We start from the raw sequence: 20,408 nt of genomic DNA, 5'->3' as shown, positions 1-20,408 counted from the left end.
TTAGGAGAGTAATATCTTAGGTTTTGTGGGATGCTATTTTTGTCACAACTATTCCATTGTGCTACATTACACTGAAAGCATTCATATACAGTATTTGGTGGAATAGGTATGATTTATGTTCCAATAAAGCTTTTATTCACCAAAACAGAAGACAAGCCAGATTTGGTCAAAGAAATGTAATTTGCCAACCACTGCTTCATATCATTCAGCAGCTGAGCAAGTGTCTCCAACTGTGTACATCCAGAATTCTTGCTATGAGAGAAAAGGAAGCTTCTTGTTGAAACCATTATTGTTAGTGGTGATATTTGTAACTGAATGCACCGATGATTAAAAGCTTATATTCCATATCTCACATTTCCGTCAAGCTATTTTGTGAATATAAGAAAATGTTTAAATTCATAGCATAGGAAATTAAAAGTAAACTTTCCAAAGACTGTGTTAAACAAATGATGGCTCCGACAGGTATTTTCCACCTAACAAAATAGCAACATTACCTCCTAGGAAGTTGTAAAGACATTCTGTCGATTTTTCGTGTCTCAGGTAATGTAAGTAATTCATAAAACTAGATGATTATACTTTTATGTCATGGACAGTTTTGCTGTGATGGATTTTTTTCTGTCTCTTCTTTTTCCTACCTTGAAGCACACAGATGTACAATTTCTACATTCAGGGAAAGAAAATAAAAACTTCAGAAAGCAAAGAGACAGCCAGTGAGGTGGAGCTGAAGGTTTGTGAAGAAGGCATTCTCTTCCCTTCTTCCATTTTGGGGATGAAGTACATTTCGTTCCTATGCTGACTGGGCTCCAAGAACACACGCGAACATTACCAAATCCTTGAGTTTATTCTTTATATTGATCAAGTTAGCATGCATGTTTTTAAAAGTCTATTAATATTCAATGTTGGGAAGGGTATGTTATTGTCACATTACTTGCAGAAGTATAAATGGGCATTGATTATGTTTCTTAAAATCAGTTTGGCAGTTCATAAAACACGAAGTAATTCATGTGGATTAAATCACTTACTGTGCTTTCAGAAAATTTTATTGTGGAAATAATCACTGCACACACAAATACTTCTTTATAAAATTTCACTATGAGTTTTGATAATAAAATATGAAATAATCTATTATTAGAAACAATAGACAAATGGCTATGCTGCACACATAAAAGTAATATCTTGAAACCATTTAAATATTTCAGTTGCAAAGGAAATACTTAAAGTATGATATTAAACGGAAAAACCTATAACATGAGCTTGTGGGAAAATGGAAAATGGTCTAATATGGCATTAAACTTTTTTCCTCTGCTCTTGCACTTTTATCTTTGATTCATTGTAATAAAAATCTCAAATTCTCTCTTTATCTCTAAGCCTATTACTGTAGCTCTCATAGTTATCGATATATTTATCTGTGCATAAAAAAGAGGCAGGAATTACAGCTACATAGTAGTGGTGTTCGTTGGATTGCAGGATCTCATGTAGTTTTCATTGCTTCCCTTTTAAGTTTAGTTGTCTTCATTATTAGCAGACATCAAGAAAATAACTTAAATCCAATGAAAGCCATGATTTAGAAGGTATTCTGCACATATGAGAAAATGTAGCACGTCAGCCCTTCACAAATCTCCGGACTCTTTATGTATCCTGGGGAACTAATCATTTTTATTCGCAGAGGACAAGTTCTTGACTTTGTACTTTGCTGCCTTAGAACTTTTCTCTGAATTTAACAACTCTCTTCTCTCAGATTTTAAGGTCAGGGGATGGAGAGTGAGAAAAACTTCCCCTTGATACAGCATTCTTTCCATCAAGTTTTAAAAATATCCCAATATTGTCCATAATAGAAGCACTCTTTAGATTCACACGTACTGATGTGCTGCTCTGTGCTCTTGTCCATTATTGCTCCTCCGAACAGGTCCACAATAAAACCTAAATAAGCTTAAAGAATAAAAGTTTTAAATAATAGCATTTAAAATTTTTAGATCTCTTTTCTCAGAAGTAATTCATTTTTATTTGTGTTAATTTTCTCTATTAATTAAAAATATTTTTGACTATGTGTTTTCTTATATGGTGAGAGAGGTTGATGCATTATAAAAGAAATATGTTGTCTTGCCCCAGCATAGCTAAAATTCAGACGTGGAGAAAAGGTATCTGAATGAGCCTTTTCCTTATTTTTGTTTAAGGGCTGCTTTTGTCTTCCTATTTTTAAATATATGCAGCCAGAGTTGGCTAACCTGATTTGCTATGAAAAATCCATTTTATAACTAAATAGAAATCAATACATCAGGCCAGGAAAGACCAAGAAAAAGAATGAATAACTGAATCAGTGTTATCACTATGCTAAGACACATTTTTTATCTTAAAAGTATATTTGTATTTTCTTCCTTACTGTAACTCAAAGTTTCTGACTCTCTGTATTATTGGCATTTTTGACCTGATAATTCTTACTTGTGGCATTTTTCCTGTGTAACACACAGGGTATTTAGTAGGATCCTTGGCATCGGATGCCAATAGCTATTTATTCCCTAGTTATGACCACACACACACACACACACACACACACACACACACACACAGACACACACGCACTCACACACACATCCAGAAATTTCCACACATTCTTTGGTGACAAAAATGGCTCCAAATTTTAAGTGCCATGAATTTTCTAAAACTTTAACTTACCTACAATCAGGTAGGAAAAATAAGCCACAAATTTATATGTCTTATATTCCAAAGTCAATTAAAGCCTACTGTGACAACCAGTGAAAGAACTAAAAACATTATATATAAGGCAAATGTAGGAGGTTCATTGGGATTTCAGTATGCTGTTGTGAAGGTTGAATAACACCTTTTTAGTATATCAGTACATAACACATGTCATATACCAAGAATATGGCCACAAAAAGGCTTAGGCCCAAAAGCTCATGAAGTCCAACTAAAATTTTAAGACATTCACTGAAGATCTCTATCTGGATTTTAAATAGTTGTCAATTGGTCGATACCATGCATCTGGTATTTCAGGCACTAAAACTACTTTTTATAATACATAGTACTGATAGGTGTCGGGGTGGGTGTATTATCCATTACTTTTCCCTGTAGATATCAAGACTCAAGCCAGCTTTGGACCTTGGAGCCTTTTCCTCAGTCTACTGTATGAAGACGAATTCTGCCAGACCCAGGATAATCACCTCAGCACCTTGCCTGTTCCAGTCTGATATTTACATCTGTGCCCTAGTAAGTATCCGTGTTCTATGGTTAGGATGTAATACAAATATTGTTAGAGATCATGCATGAAAAGAAGGGAAATGGAGAAAAATTGGACAGAAAAAGCTAAATTTTGATACTGATTTAACAAACTTGAAATCAACTAGAGGAAGCTTGGTCTTAATATTCTCATGTCAATCAGACATTGGCGCAGGCTGTCTCAGAGGGAAGGACCTCAGTCAAGGTGACTGCTAGCAGCTGAGGCATGTCCGGAAGGAGTAGACAGCCCAAGGCTGTCTGTTAATCTCAACTTCTGTGGCTGGACCAAGAAACTTTCTAAAAGGGAGATCTAGTGTAGGGGCACGTCTTTGTCACACATGTCATTTAGACTGGTTTTCATTCTAAACTATGCATTAGAATTCTGTTAGCAGCTTGTGAAAAATACCAGTACCAGGATGCTACGCCCTATGTAATCTAAATTAAATCTCTAAGATAGGACACAAAATCAATATTTTGATGAAATCTTGAAGGTGAAATTCATGTGTAACCAAGATTGAGAATCACTAATTAGTACTAATTGAGGAAATAGGTAAATTTTTGAACTTCCAAAAATAAGGAGGGGGAAGAGAAGTCCTCATATTAGTATTATTTGAAAAGCTGTGTGAGTTATTGAGAAAGTAATTTGTGACAAAATATCTATGTGTGACATATTTTATTTGGTTTTACTGCAACTAGTTTTCATAGTCAAAAGAATAAACACACACACACACACACACACACACACACACACAATTTCATGTAATTTTTACTTAAGTTTTTCAGAATCCCCAAGCCTGTTTAAATGCTGAAAGGAGATATTTTTTTATCCTTCTGGTCTTTAAATAGTTCTTTCTGAAAAATTTAGTTCTTCAGTACCATAGAAGCTCGGATGAATTTCCAATTATCTATTTATAAATGGAATTCTGACCTCGCTGTTGGAGAGGTCTTGCCTAGAGTGATCGCTCAGCCATATGGCTGAGAAAATGAAGTGGTAAGTTTATTCTTCTGAGATATATGTTGATGCCTCAGCTAATTAGTCTTTTCCAAATTTGTGTCACTGCCATTAGGAGACATAGAACAGAGAATCTGTGATGCAACAACTGACTTTTAGATGAAGATTTCACCTTTAGGTAACTGGACAGGATTTCTGCGGAAGACAGTGCAGGTGTTCCAGGGTACATGCATAGCACACTGACCTTGAATCACCCACCGAGCGACATTAGTCTGTGAAGGCCTAGGAACCACTGATTCTGATCATCACCATTCTAGGTGTGAAGGAGACAAGAATCTGAAGGCGCCAGCACCCTCAGAGGCTGGGCCCTGGGAAACCAGCCATGGCCATCCCACCCAGTTTCTTTTTTTTTTCCCCTCATTGAGTTTATTGATACTTTTTAGGTATACAGCACAGTTACATTCATTATTGGGATCTTGTCCCTTTAAAAACATGGCCGGTCTGGGATCTCATTTTTTCCTCATACCCCTTCCCTCCTGTCACCCCCTCCTCCCTTCCCTAGTTACAAAAATTGTTTTCCATTTTTTCAAATTTTTTTCTTTTCCCTTATTTCCTTTCCCCTACCCTTCCCACTTCCCCTACACCTTTAGCCCCTTTCTTCCTGTTACACATTGTCATTTATACCATTAGGATCTTAATTACAGTTATAGTTTTTCACACCAGAGAAACTATTCAGTATTTACACATGTGTGACTTGCTTATTTCACTTGAGTATGACCTCAATATGTATCCATTTTCCTATGAATAACTCTAGTTTCTCATTCTTTATGGCTGAGTAGTATTCCATTTTATAGGAAAACCACATCTTCTTTATCCAGTCTCCAACTGATGGGTAATTGGCTGTTTCCAAGTTTTAGCTATTACAAACTTTGCCACTATAAACATGGGTGAGTGTATATATATCACTATGGTATGATTCTTTTAATTCTTTGGGAAAGATACCCAGCAGGGGGATGGCTGGGACAAATGGAACCTCTAACCCTAGTTCTTTGAGGTATCTCCATATTGATTTCCATAGTGGTTGCACCAGTGTGCACTCCCACCAACAATGGAGAAGGGTTCCTTTCTCCCCACAACCCCACCAACATTTGTTATTGGTTGATTTCTTGATAGCAGCCATTCTTTGTGAGGTGAGATGGAATCTCAGTGTTGTTTTCTTCTGCATCTCTCGAATGACCATTAATGTTGAACATTTTTTCATTTATTTATTTGCTGCTTTTACTTGTTTGTCATAGAAATATCTGTTCATTTCAGCTGCCCATTTTTGAATCAGGTCTTTATATTTGAGGTGTCTGATTTTTTTTGAGTTCTTTATATATTCTAGATAAGAATCCCTTTTCTGAGAAATAGCTGGTAAAATTTTTTCCCACATTGTAGGTTGTTTCTTAGCTTTGTTGGTGGTTTCTTTTGCAATTCAGAAGCTTTTTAGTAAGATCTGATCCGAGTTGTTGATTCTTTATGCTAGTTCCTGTGCTACTGAAGATTTATTCATAAAGTCTTTTCTTATGACAGGGTCTTCAAGGGTTCTGCCTAACTTATCTTCCAGCAGATTTAGTGTTTCTTTTTTAATATTTAGATTTTTAATCCACTTGGATTTTAGTTAGTGCACAGTGAAAGGTAAGGGTTTTGTTTTAATCTGTGGCAGGTTGAAATCCAGCTTTTCCAACATCATTTGCCTCCAGTGAAGATGGTTGGCTCCTTTGTCAAAGATGAGGTAGCTGAGTACATCTGGAGTTGTTTCTGTATCTTCCAATCTATTCCACTGATCCTCAGGTCTGTTTCTTTGCCAGTACCATGCTGTTTTTATCACAGTGGCTTTGTAGTATAGTTTCAAATTGGGAATTGTTATACCCCTGCCATGTCTCTGTTGCCTAGGGTGGATTTTGCTATTCTAGGTCTCTTATGGTTCCAAATGAATTTTTGGATTCTTTTATCTAGTTCTGTGAAATATACTATTGGAATGTCAATTGGAATTGCATTGAATCTGTATAGCAGTTTTGGTAGTATGGCCATTTTCACTATGTTGATTCTACCCAGGAGCAGGGGATATCTTTCCATTTTCTTATATCCTCTTTGATCTCTTTTTTCAGAGTGCTGTAGTTTTCAGTGTAGAGGTCTTTTGTTTCTTTCATTACAATGACTCCTAGATACTTCAGTTTTTTGGATACTATTATGAAAGGAATTGTTTTCCCAATTTCTCCCTTAGTGAGTCTATTATTTGTGTACAAGAAGGCTATTGATTTTTGCGTGTTGACCTTGTATCCAGTACATTCATCTTTTGATGTACTTATAGGTTTAGCTCTAAATTAGACTATTAAACTAATACTGACTCAAAGATCAATGTGACTATAATAGAATCATTTAGAAAATGTATGACTGAGCACTGTTCCTGTCATGCTGATCTTGTTAGATTAAGGTTTTTCCTCCCTTGGAGTCATCAGTTTTATTTTTCTCCATTGCTACATACTGGTACTAACTTTGATATACAAAAGCTTACCTGAATTTAATTTTGACTTTTTGACACCTGAATATTTATAATCATGAGCTCATTCCTTGTTTGGAATAAGAATATTGGGTTTTTGTCTTAGCACTAATTTTGGCACATAGAACCTTTTTTTGTCTTTTGTTTTTTCTATACATAGATATTTGAGGTTTCCTGATGTATTTTTAAAATAATGTTTCTGAGATCAACTTGTGTCCTCTATCTCATTTTCTGACACCTACCCTTTGACCAATGTAGTAGGCCATTTGGAAATCCTACCAGTTTTTACAAGTAGTGCATAGTTTTCAAATTGTCAATCCTAATTGTCTTAGTATACTGCCAAAACTAAAACATTATTTTTTGCTGACTTATAATTTAGTTAGATCTTGTACAGAGAAGATTTTAAAACTTGAATTTAATAGTTTAAGAATATTAATATACATAGAATAGTTGACTCAATTTACAATCCAAATGATAGATAATGAATGAAAAGTGTTGAAAAAGAAGACCTCACGGTCATCATCAATTATGGGTCAGAATTTGGTAACTGCCTATTACGAGTAGGTGAATGGAGAGAGAGTGGTAAAATATGATTTCCTTGAGTCAAACATCTTTCAAAAATCTCTACTTATTTTAATATAATTAAATTAAAGAGGATTGTGCCTACATTTCTTTTTCATATGGAGGTAGTAGTTTGCTTCCTATCATATAAAAATATCGCTCAGGTCATATAATATTAACAAATATTTTTGACCAAAATATTAAAAACATTTTTTGTCTGGGAAGCATTCTACAACCTAAATGTTGAAATGGCTTTTGCAAAAAATGGAAAAATACTACTTAAAACTGAAATGTAAATACTTATAGGAAAGTATTAGGGGAGACAAAGGTGCATGAAGAGTTTAAATGAAACATTCATTTTTTTCTAACACTTGTTTTTTTTCTCTTTTCTTTAGTAATTGACTGCTTATTGATTCTAGAATAAAGTTTTTGAGCAGATATTTACCCACAACCATGCCATACCCACAACCATGCCATGATGTCAAATTAACATCTCTAGGTATTTGTGTTCTTATCCTTTATTATTTGGAGTTTGGAAATAATCAAAATGTTCATATAAAACAATAAGATATATGTGTGTAATTATTTTTTTATGTAAACATATATGTGTAACTTATTCAATTATGTACCTATCTACATATTTAATGCACTCTACTCAGACAGCCAAAAAACAAACCGCATATTGTGTTTTTACAATAAGAGTGACCAAACAAAAGGTGAAAGAGATAAATGGGTATTTGGATAGGCCTAAGATATGGGTAGGGCTGCATTAAGATGTCAGGGGAGAATCTGATGAAATTTTGGATTGGGTGCTTCCAGAAAGAGAAGCAATTCTGTGGTTTGGTCTCTTATAAACTTTATATGGGATGCAAAAGTACTCAAGGAATACAGCTCTATGCGGGGGGCACTCTCTTTGGGAAGAAAATAATAGAAACTGATGTGAGCTATGACAGGTACACAATGAAGGATTTTGTGTTTTATCTGAGTGTGTCTACTCTTGCCTTATTTTATGTATGTTTATATATGGTTATGAATTGCTCTTGTTTTTGTTTTGCTCCATTAATCTTACACATCGCCTTTTGTCGTGTTGTGTTCTGCGAGATTGTTTAAGGTCAACATGAGAATCCACTGTCTAGATGTAGACTCAGGTCAGTTTCCAGCTGACAAACAACTGCCAGAGCTTCTTTTTCCACTCTCTGGTTCTACACGTATATGTGTGTATGTATTTGTATATCGATGTGTGTGTGTGTGTGTGTGTGTGTGTGTGTGTGTGTGTGTGTGTGTAGGGACGTCTGCTGCATTATTTTCATGCTTTAGTTGTGTTTGTGTTTGTAATTATATTGGTACCAAGTGATAGTAGTTGAAATAGTGTGAGAAAATTAGAAAGAGAAATTGACTTAATACCAATGCAATGTAGTAATATCAACGATGGCTAAATGCAATTTTCATGTGTGTTATCAAAAAGGGTTTTATAACTGTTTTGGTATAAAGGAAGGCAGGTCTGAGCTTTTACAAGGCATTGGTAAAATATGTACAGGGTAGTTCTGGAAGGATTTATTCTCTAATGGTTTATTTATGTGGAGTGATTCACTTAAGTGTGTGGTATTAATCACATGGCACACTGATATCACGGATATGGAATTTACTAGTTTTGTTAATTTATTTTAATTTAATTTATAGAAGTGTGATGTTTTAGTTGGCTAAGAACTATAACAGGTAATACTCAAACTGGTATTATACTTAGCATCAATCATATTAAAATAATAGGAACTAGGTGATATGACTGAGACTGGTCCATTTAAATATTTCAGAATTCAAGCCTGATTAGATCGCTAGATGACTTCACCTCAGTGCACCTGTGTTCTGTAATTTATGTGTATTTTGAAAAAGTCTACCTGAATAGTCTGCTTTTAATCTCTATCTCTGGAAATCTTACATACCCCTCAAGACCAGTCCCAGAAGTCATCTCTCCTTTCTCATTAGTTTGGTGGAATTTTACCCCTTTAGTCCCCATGCTCTTCTGTCTTTATACCAAAAGTAGCAACTACTTGGAAACTCTTTTGGAACAAGAAGTTTCATATTAACCACTACTTTCACTCTATTGTTTCATGTAAATTTTGGCATGTGGAATTCTCTACAGGAATGGCATTTGGCGTAAAAATAAGATGACTAGATATGTGAAAATTACTAGGATTTTGGGAAAGTTTTCATATCAGAGTATCAATCTCAAAATGAAAAAGTCTTGGTGATTTAATGAACAACTGGAATTATAGAATAAAGATATGCTTTCTTCATATGCTATAACAGTAGTCAGTTACTATTACAGTAAACACATGTTGTATGCTATATGTCAGGTATTTCAACACTCGGTAATGTGTAAAATTTTAAAATTTTGACATCAACCCTGCTAGGTAAAAGTCTCACTATCTCCATCTTACAGATGAAAAACTGGGTACAGTGGGGTCAGTCATGTCACTCACCAAACCCAATGTAGGTTCCAGACTCAATCACATAATGAAAGAAATTCCACAAACTGGAACAATTAAGGTGATAGATATGTACCGAAAACACACAGGTAAGTCCTGGTGAGAGGTCTGAAGACAGATAACCAGAAAATCTCATTCAGACCTACAGTTTTAAGATTATGTCTTACAGTCTCCTTAAAATGAAAGCACTGAACATTTCTTATTTAATTATTTTAGAAAAATAATGATCACACTGATCATGTAAAGATGTTCCCATGAGGTCAGTTTTAGTTAGAGGTCATTATTGACACCTATCCACTTATTTCTCCTTGATGGAATTTTGAAATGTTATCTGTTTCTAGCTATAGAGAAGTCCTGTTTATTAACACTAAAACCTGAAGCTTTAATATCGTCAGAAAATATATTGGAGCAGAAAATTTGTATTTCCACCCCAGATCCAACACAGAAGACTATTGTTTAAGATGTTGGAATAATATTAGACAGTTTAATTTTTAAATGACAAAATTATTCCAAGAAAGATGGTAAAGATGACCCAATTTTAGTTATTTTAAAAATAATTTATTATATTCCATGTTATGTTCATTAAATTTCAGATGACTTGCATTTATTAAAATAAACTTAATTGGGCCATATTAGGGAATCTGGCTATAGCAGTTTTTTTCAATTCATTAAGTTTATTGGTATAATTTAGGTATGCAGTATGATAACATTCATCATTGGAAATTTGCCTGTACATGATGTATCTTGGTTCTTGTTTCTTCCCCATTCCCCTGTCCTCCATTCAACCCCTCCACCCCTCCCCATTTACAAAGACTTTGTTTCCATTTTTTCCTTTCCTTATATTTTCCCTTTCCCTTCTTTTCTTTCCTCTATCCCCTCTTCCCTTTCTTCCTATCATACCACATTGATATATAGGCACCCATGTTTACAGCAGCACAGTTTATAAATCTTGCTAAATCTTGGAAAGAGCCCAAATGCCTATCAACTGGAGATGATAAAGAAGATGTGGGTTTTATTTTTTAATAAAATGGAGTACTACTCATCCATAAAGAATGATAAACTAGAGACATTTCTAGATAAATGGATGCACATTGAGGCCATGCTCTTAAGTGAAATAAATAGGACATACATGTAAATATCAAATAGTTTCTGTGGTGTGAGACACTGTATAAATGAGGACCAAAATTTATAAGAGAACATGTTTGAAATGCTCAAGTTCCAAGCAAATGAGGCTTGTGGAATGTCCCTCTCTACCTATCTTACTTGGATTCATTAATTCCCTTGTGAATGAAAAGCAGATGTGCCGATAGACAAAGTTCAAGTTCTAGTTCTGACAGCTGAAGAAGGTAAATACAGCCGAGGAAGAGCTCTTAGCTTGCTCTCTGCCAAGTTGAATCCCTCCAGTGAGATCTCATGCATCTTTTCCAGAAATGCTTCTTCTCCGTGTAAAGGACTGTGGACACATGTGCCTTTTATGTAGCAGCCAAAGGAACTTGTACGATCTCTCACTTTGAATTCTTAAACACTGGGGGACAGTAAGTGCTTGTTAAGACTTGGATTTCTCATGAAGCTGACTGAGATAGAATGTCCTGCCGAAAATTTAAGAGAACTGTCACGGTATCAGTAAGGGTAAGGAAATGTGACTAGACTCTTTAAAGTGTTCAGAGGTACTATGATGTGACAGGAACTCAGCTGACCCTGGAGGTAACTCTGATGCTAGCATGATCTTTCCAAGGTCTTTGAGCAGGAGTTGCCGGCTCTTGTTGGTTCCAGCATGACCAGATACTAGAGGTGAACTGCCTCAGAAAAACCCCTGACCCTCTTGGGTGAAGCCCTACCCGGAGCAATTACATCACTGAGGAGATGTCTGAGAGTGGCCAATGGCAATAATCCCAGCAGCTGGGTATGCATCCTCCAAGTTTGAAGAAGGAATATTGGTAGCTTACCTTAGCACACACTAAATCACAGATGTATTAGGAAAAAGTCAGGAAAGAGAAAGACTTAAATCATAAAACGGAGCTACTTTGGGAGCTAAAGGAATAATTTGGAAAATTGAAGTAATCAAAACAGTTACAATTTGAAAAAGAAAGACTGGCTACAGGTGCAACATAAGCATACAATTCAGTTAAAATTATAGAGCATAAATTAAGAAAATTACAAGAACATGGGGCAAAAACTGAAGGTGAAAATCATTTAGGAGGTGAATAATGGTAATAGTCAACTAAAAGTAGTAGTAGTAGTGGAAAGAGCTTATAGGGAGGGAGAGAGAGAGAGAGAGAGAGAGTGAGAGAGAAACAGAAAATGGAAGAAGAGAGGAAGATATGAGAGTAAGGCCAGAACTTGTCACACTGGAAGGACTCTTGCGGCAATAAACTATCTTTTTATGGTGTCTCGAGTGGGACAACAAACCATAAAGAAAGACATAACATTTGGAGCATTAATGTATAACGGCTATTAATAATGTAATCTGTTGATTGAATTTTGGATTACACAGTCAATTTAGGACTAAGCACAGAAAGTTTAATTAAAGTGTTACAAAGGGAAATAAATGTTTAAAACCTTGATAATATAGCAATAAGATCTTAGCCGACTGAGGCAGGATGTGTGCCTGGAGGCTGGATTTGAGTTGAAGGAAGTGAAAGAAAGGGCAGGGAAATTCCTCATATCTTATAGAAACATAAGTGGATTATAGTGTTGAGTTTGTGATTAGATTTTATCCTACTTCCAGGTTAAGTTTGCTTCTTACTGCCTACTATTTCACAGGCATGGACAGAAGACCCAAGATTCCAGAGTGATAAGCAAAGTGATTTGTCAGGGTAAATGAGTCCTTGATTATGGATTCTGAGAAATCTATGACAGCCTTCGTGCAAGCTGCAATACCAGGAAATCTGATCGTACAGTTCAGTCGAAGTCAGAAGCCCTCAGCACCGAGGCAGCCAATGATGTTAGCCTTCATCTGAGGCCCATGGCCTGAGAGTCTGGGGAGCTACTGCTGTGAATTCCAGAGTCCAAAGTCCAGGGAACCTGGTGTTCTGTCATCTCCTCTGGAAACACCCTCAAAGACACTCTTTGGGTCACCTACTCATTCTAATCCAAAGCAAAATCACCTAGGTTTCCCTTTCAGGAAGAGAGAAACAAGATCAGTACCTACCAAATCACTGAGAGTAAACAATGCTTTACCAGTTCTAATACACCTTAATCTTGTTGACTTACAAAATTAGCCAGCAGAATGGATCTAGCAGGATGCTGCACTCAGTTGTGTACATCATCAACAAAGAACATTGTACCTGTGAGTCTTCCTCCTTCACAATAGTAGTTAGTAAGATTGCTCCTTCCCCAGAGGGAGACCCAACCCCATCTGTCAAGGTTATGAATGCAGTGATGAGTCTGGTAGAGAGCAGCCAGGGCTTTGTGGTACCGGAATGTTTAGTGTGAGAAACCCATGGAGGACTTGCTCTCACAACAAGGAATCAAGATAGTAACATGAAAGATTCAAGAACTAGAAGTGGGAGCCTATCAAAATTCCAAGGATAACTAGGAGAACAATGCAAATAGACTGTAATTCTGAAATGTGTGATTCCCAGTCTTTCATGATTGCAATTTAATAAGTATATTCTAAAGCTTGCTAATCGGAAATAAGAGACTGCCAGTGAAAGAAAACAGACATCCATCTTAAAAGGTAAAAACACTATTTAAAAGAAGTTGATGTTACAGGAAGGTAGAATGTATAGGAGAGTGGTTTTCATCTTGTTTTAGTGTAATATCTTATATATATATATATATATATGATATATATGATATATATATATATATGCATCATGTATGACTGTGCATGCATGTTGTATAGTTTTCCTTGAATATTAGAATTGATATACATTTAATTTTATTATTGGAAACAATCCTAAAAGCATCATATTTAATCAGTTACAAGAGACCATTATGCCTATTAAAACCAGTTAGAACATTCAAGATGTTGACATTATCAGAATGAAACCATAGTTTAGGAAAGAAAACTGAGTTTTGTCTGAGACTCTATTGCCTTGAAATTACAAGACAATTAAAAAAATTAGTTTAGCAAGGGTTTCTTGAACGTTTATGTTCTAGACAGTGCTCTTGGAAACAAAAATATAAAGTGAAATATTCTCTGATGAAATTCCCAGGCTAACGGGAGGAAAGGCACATGAAATAATGATGATGATGCATAATTTAAGATTTTATATTAAATCTTCGCGTTTGACATTTTTATTTTTATTTATTTTTAAATTTTTTTAGTACTTGGGATCAAACTCGGGATCTTGCCCTTGTGAGGCAGGTGGCGGAACCACTGAACTAAATCCCTGGCCTTTGGTTGACATTTGTAATGATTAACCATTTGTACATTTGTATTTTTTTTTAATTTAATTTTATTGAGTTTATTGGTACATTTTAGGGATACAGTACAGTTACATTCATTGTTGGGATCATGTACCTTTACATGGCAAGTCTTGATTCTCATTTTTTCCCCTTACCTCTGCCCTCCCTTCACCCCCTCCTCCCCTCCCCATCTACAAGCACTTTATTTTCATCTTTTCATTCTCTCATATTTTTTTTCTTTTCCCTTTTTGTTCTTCCCCTACATATCACACCTTCCCTACACCTTTAGCTCCTTTCTTCAAATTTCTAAATGTCAGTAATCTTATTAGAATCTTATGCATTGTTGCAGAATATTCACACCAGGGAAACTATTTGGTATTTACACATGTGGGACTTATTTATTTCACTTAGGAGTATATCTTCAATATGTATCCATTTTCCTATGAATGAATCTATTCTCTCGCTCTTTATGGCTGAGTAATATTCCATTTTATAGAAAAACCACAACTTCTTTATCCAGTTTCCAATGGATGGGCAAATAGGTTGTTTCCAAGTTTTACCTATTACAAACTGTGCCGCTATAAACATGGGTGCACATACTTCTCTGTGATATGATTCTTTTAGTTCTCTTGGAAAGATACCCAGCAGAGGGATGGCTGGGTCAAATGGAACCTCCAGTCCAAGCTCTTTGAGGTATCTCCATATTGATTTCCATAGTGGTTGCACTAATCTGCACTCCCACCAACAATGGAGGAGGGTTCCTTTCTCCCCGCAACCGCGCCAACATTTGTTATTGTGTGATTTCTTGATAGCAGCCATTCTTTGTGGGGTGAGGTGGAATCTCAGTGTTGTTTTCATCTGCATCTCTCGAATGACCAGTGATGTGGAACATTTTTTCATATATTTTCTTGCTGCTTTTACTTCTTTGTATGAGAAATGTCTGTTCATTTCGGATGCCCATTTTTGAATCGGGTCTTTATATTTGGGGGGACTGATTGTTTTGAGTTCTTTATATATCCTTGATAATAGTCCTTTGTCTGAGGTACAGCAGGTAAAAATTTTTTCCCAGATTGTAGATTGTCTCTTAGTTCTGCTAATGGTTTCTTTTGAAGTACAGAAGCTTTTTAGTAATATGAGATCCCAGTTGTTGGACATTTGAGCTGTTTCCAAGATTTAGCTATTATAGACTGTGCTGCTATAAACCTGTGTGTGCATATATTGCTGTGATATGTTGCTTCTAACTCCAAGAGGGGAATAGCTGGGTTGAGTGGTGCATTGTCACATATTTTCTGTGCATTCATCCGTCATCCGTCGATGGACATTTGAGCTGTTTCCAAGATTTAGCTATTATAGACTGTGCTGCTATAAACCTGTGTGTTCATATATTGCTGTGATATGTTGCTTCTAACTCCAAGAGGGAATAGCTGGGTTGAGTGAAACCTGTAATTTAGTTTTTTGAGGTGTCTCCACTTTTATTTCAACGGCGCTTGCACCAGTCTGCACTATTGGTTGATTTCTTGATAACATCCATTCTTTCTGGAGTGAGATGGAGTATCATAGTTGATTTAATTTGCATTATTCAAATGACCAGTGATGTCGAACATTTTTTCTTATATTTATTTGCCATTTCTGTTTCTTCATCTAAGAAATGTCGGTTCATTTCAGGGGCCCATTTTTGGGTTGGGTCTTTAAATTTGGGAGGGTCTGACTTTTTTGACCACTTTATATATTCTAGATATTAGTCCTTTCTTTGCCTGAGGAAAAGTGAGCAAAAACTTTTCACACATATGCATTGACTCTTCATTCTGTTGGTAGTTTCTTTTGCTGTGCAAAAGTTTTTTTTAGCAAAATGAGTTCCCAGTTGTTGATTCTTTGTGATATTTCCTGTAGGATTGGGGTTTTGTTCATAAAATTTTGCCTATACCCATATCTTCAAGAGTTTTATCTATTATATCTCTCTGCAGATTTAGTGTTTCTGTTTTAATATTTAGATCTTTGTTCCATTTCTATGTTAGTTTAGTGCATTGTGAAAGAGACATGGCTCATATTTTAATTTTTGGCATGTGGAGAGCCACTTTTTTCAGCACCATTTATTAAAGAGGCTATCTTTCCTCCATTGGAGGTTTTTGGCTCCTTTGTCAAAGATATGAGGGCTGACTTTCTTTGGAGTTGTGTTTGTATCTTCTAATCTGTTCCATTGATCCTTGGGTCTTTTTTTTGCCATTGCCATGCTGTTTTTATCACAGTAGTTTTGTAGTATAATTTCAAATCATAAATTGTGATGCCCCTTTTCATGCCTTTATCACCCAGAATTCCTTTTGGTTTTCTTGGTCTCCTCTGGTTCCAAATGAATTTTAGAATTATGTTCTCTAATTTTGTGAGATATGTTGTTGGTATTTTGGATTGGGATTACATTAAATATGTGTGACAATTTTGGAAGTATGGTCACTTTCACTATGTGGTTCTTCTTACCAAGAGCAAGTGATAACTTTTTAATTTCTGATAATCTCTTTGATCTCCTTTTTCAGAGTATTGTAGTTTTCAGTGTAAAGATCTTTTACTTCCTTAGGTTAATTCCTAGGTGTTTAATGTTTTTGGATGCTATCATGAAAGGTGTTGTTTCCTTAATTTCTTTCTCAGTGAGTTTGTTATTTATGTACATTGATGCTATTGATTTTTGAGTTTTGACTTTGTATCCAGCTATGCTACTGAATTTGGTAATTAAATCCAAAAGCCTTTGTTGAAGTTTTGGTGACAATAAACATTGTCTTTTCCTGATTTTAGAGTGAAAGTTTTCAGTTTTTGTCCATTTAACATTATATTGGCTGCCATTTTTCATAGAAGGCTTTTATCAGATTGAGATAAAGACCATCTATTTCAATTTTCTGTAGTTTTTTTTTTTATCATGAATGGGTGTTGGACTCTTACAAACACTTTTCCTGCATCTATTGAGATGAGCATATTACTTTTGTTCTTGTTTTTGTTAATATGGTATATTACATTTACTGATTTTCATATGTTGGACTATCCCTGCATCCCTGGGATGAATCCTACTTGGTCATGGTGAATAATTTTCTCTCTGACCTGCTGCATTATGTTTGCCAATATCTTACTGAGGACTTTTTCTTCTATATTCATTAGAGAGATTGGCCTATAGTTCTTTGTTTTTAGTTGGATCCTTCTTTGGTTTTTGTACCAGGGTAATGCTTGCTTCCAGGAATAAATTTGGGAGTATTGCTTCCCCTTCAGTTTCATTAAAGAGTTTGAGAACTAGTAGTATTAGGTCTTCTTTAAATTTTTGTAAAATTCAGCAGTGTGTTCATTAGGGCCTGCACTTTTCTGTGTTGGTAGGCTTTTAATTACATCTTCATCTTCATTACTATTATTAGTTCATTTAGAATATTTATATCTTTTTGATTAAACTTTGATAATTCACATGTATTAGGAATATGTCCCTGTCTTCTGTGTTTTCCATCTTATTAGAATATAGATTCTTAAAGTAGGTATTGATGATCCTCTGGATTTCTGCAGGATCTGTTGTGATTTCACCCTTTTCATACATAATTACATGGGTTTGAGTCTTTTGTTTCCTTTTTTAATAAGATTAGCTCAGGGTTTGTCAATTTCATGTAATCTTTCAAAGAACCACCTCTTTGATTCATTGAATCTTTGCATTGTTTTCTTAATCTCCACTGCATTAACTTTTGTTCTGATCTTTATCATTTCCTCCCTGTATGAGTTTTGACTTGAGTTACTCTTCTTTTGCTTTAGGTTGAACATTAGGTTCTTTATTTTTAAACATCATTTTAATGTCTAAAATTCAATAGGCAGCCTCAAGTCACTTTTTCATCCTTACGTGTGAAAAGAAATATAAAATCTTACAATACTAAAATTGACTTTATAACGTTCAGTGATTAGAAGACTAAATACAATATTACATATAAATTTTATTTACATTATTACATGTAAATTTTATTTACATTTTACTTTATTTAAATTTAATTGTTTCATTCACTTTGGACAGATAGGAATATTCATTCTTATGCATTCCTAGAGGCACTCTGGGCTCCAAATTAGACCAAGTTGGGAGTTTTCTTTATTATTCTTTCTCTACTGGCTTAAAGTCTCTTGTCTCTGTTATTTTATATGACATGTGGTATTTGTTTTCTCTTTTAAATTAAAACTACTCTTTTTTTCATTCAGCAAATTAACTATATATTTAGGGTTTAAAATTCTTTTTTGCATAAAAGTATGTATGAACATCATTAAGCAAACATTGCCATATTTGATGAACTTTTCAAAGACAGAAAATAGGGGAGGATGTTGAGGAGCAACAGTTTGAGAAAATTATATTGCATCATGATCAGGATGCTATCTATTAGATGACATATTTAAAGGCAGTAAAAGGATTTCTGTTTAACTCCTGTGCATTGAAATTCTATCTGATTTAAAGGAGAAGCTAGTGAGATAGTTTCATGGTCAGGTGAATTTCTGTTGAATAAAAATTTAAATCAGTGCAAGCATCCCCTTGATTTGGCTTAGATTAAACTTTTCCATTGTCATTAGAGGTTTATACAATGACTGTAATAAGAATTGCTCACTAGGAAATATGAAGTGAAGATTAGGATGTAAATTTACAGTGAATATGTAAATGATGTATTTATCACGTTCAAACCTTAAGTAACCTTAGCTAACTGTAGTCGATGTCCCTATGATTCTCTTCCAGGACACTTAAACCTTTGCGAAGTCTCCCTCCCAGTGAATCAGAGGTGGCCGGGGTGACAGATCAGTGTGAATGTGACAGCGAAGCAAAATTAATCACAAAAGGCCTCACAGCTTCCTCCTTGGTCTCCTGGAGCACAAGTGTTGGTGAGAGAAGACAGCGCCTATATAACAAAGCCACTCACACAGACAGGTGGGGGCCTGGGTTGGCAGGAGCCTGGCTGCATCCCATAGGCGGCACCAACTTGGTGGCTATTAGCTGAGACACCTTGGATGCGAACCTTGCTTCGGGTGACTTCAGCCCTGTCACGCCTTTGCTTGTGGTCTCATGAAAGACATCAAGCTGGAGACAGTCAACAGGGATTGCTAACTCACAAGACCCGTAAGAGAAAAAGAAATGATTATTGTTTCTTTAAGCCTTTCTGTTTTAGGAAAAGTTCTTATGCAGCAAAAGATAACTGTGACAGAATTCAGCTCACGGTTATTTAGAAGCTCTGAGGAGATCTATGCTGCCTGTTAGATCTTCCTTGAATGAGCTGCCACAGCAGTGATGAGTTAATGTCCTCAGAAATAACATGAGGAAAGCTAGGAGTAATGCTAGCATTGTTGGAGCTGGCCATGGCGTGCCCTCCAGGATGGCGTTTCACATCAGGGATTACCTGATGTTCTCCCATTACTTGTTCTGCAAAATCCTGCTCTCTCAGTGTGACAGAAGGGTGACATGCTAACAGGTATTATCTGACCAATGCTGCATGTTTTATAATTGCAAAATGCTTTAGTGTACTCATTTTATGTGTTCAAGCTTGTAGATTTTTTTAAACATGGGTTTTGATAAGAAGCGTTTCTCTTTTTCTTTAGAAGCATGGTACTTCAAAGCTCCAGAGTAGAAAAAATAAATAAAGATTAAGTCCTATTTAGACAACTCACAAATAAAATGTCTTTGTTGAAAGGACAAAGTCTTTGTGAGAAAAAGTCTTTGTGAGAAATTCAATTGTGCCAGCTAAACATACTTTTGAGACTTAATTTTAAAAATGTATAACTATATGATAGTAAAAAGTTAGTGGTTATAAAATCATGAGATTTTAACATTATTTTGATATAATCTAGCTATTTGAAAAATGTAAGTTCAAAAAGATGTCGAATATTGAGCTTATTAATAACAATCTGGTGAATTTGCTGAAGTTAAAAAGTTAACAAAAAAACCTAACTGTAAAAAAAATGTGATTTTATTAGCTGTATTATTCTAGAAACTAAGAGTATGAAGATAACATTTTCTTGTTTTTGCAAAATGAAGACTATAAAAAGAACAGGAAGCTCCTTGTACTTCTTTTGCTGATACTGTGTCCCTGACACGAAGGGCTGCGACCTTCTTATTATGTGAAGCCTATTTGTTAACTCTCTAGTATCAAAGTGACATTCATTGTCTCAGAAGTATTTTCTACTCTGCCCTCAGTTCATTGCTTTATTTCAGTCGTATTTGCTGAGATACACTCTGAAGCATTCATCAAAATCTTTCTTGTGCCAAAACCCAAGGGGAAGACCAACAGCTAAACAAGAC

General features: G+C 35.3%; 1 long non-coding RNA gene across 3 annotated transcripts in view; it reads left to right on the top strand.

The window, feature by feature from the left end:
- LOC104875732 overlaps positions 1 to 19,358 on the top strand; it is a 29,689-nt gene extending 10,331 nt beyond the window's left edge. For 2 of the 3 annotated variants that reach the window (XR_784158.1, XR_784162.1), the window contains exons 2-3: positions 3,091 to 3,225; positions 18,855 to 19,358. This is a non-coding gene — a long non-coding RNA (uncharacterized LOC104875732). Of the gene's footprint in view, positions 1 to 3,090; positions 3,226 to 7,684; positions 7,789 to 18,854 lie in introns of all 3 variants that reach the window. The other variant, XR_784161.1, reaches the window with a different exon arrangement.
- Positions 19,359 to 20,408: the final 1,050 nt, after the last annotated feature.

Source organism: Fukomys damarensis, unplaced genomic scaffold, assembly GCF_012274545.1.
Source record: "Fukomys damarensis isolate Sample0158 unplaced genomic scaffold, DMR_v1.0_HiC HiC_scaffold_30, whole genome shotgun sequence".
Lineage (NCBI taxonomy): Eukaryota > Metazoa > Chordata > Mammalia > Rodentia > Bathyergidae > Fukomys > Fukomys damarensis.
This window is presented reverse-complemented; position numbering and strand designations above follow the sequence as displayed.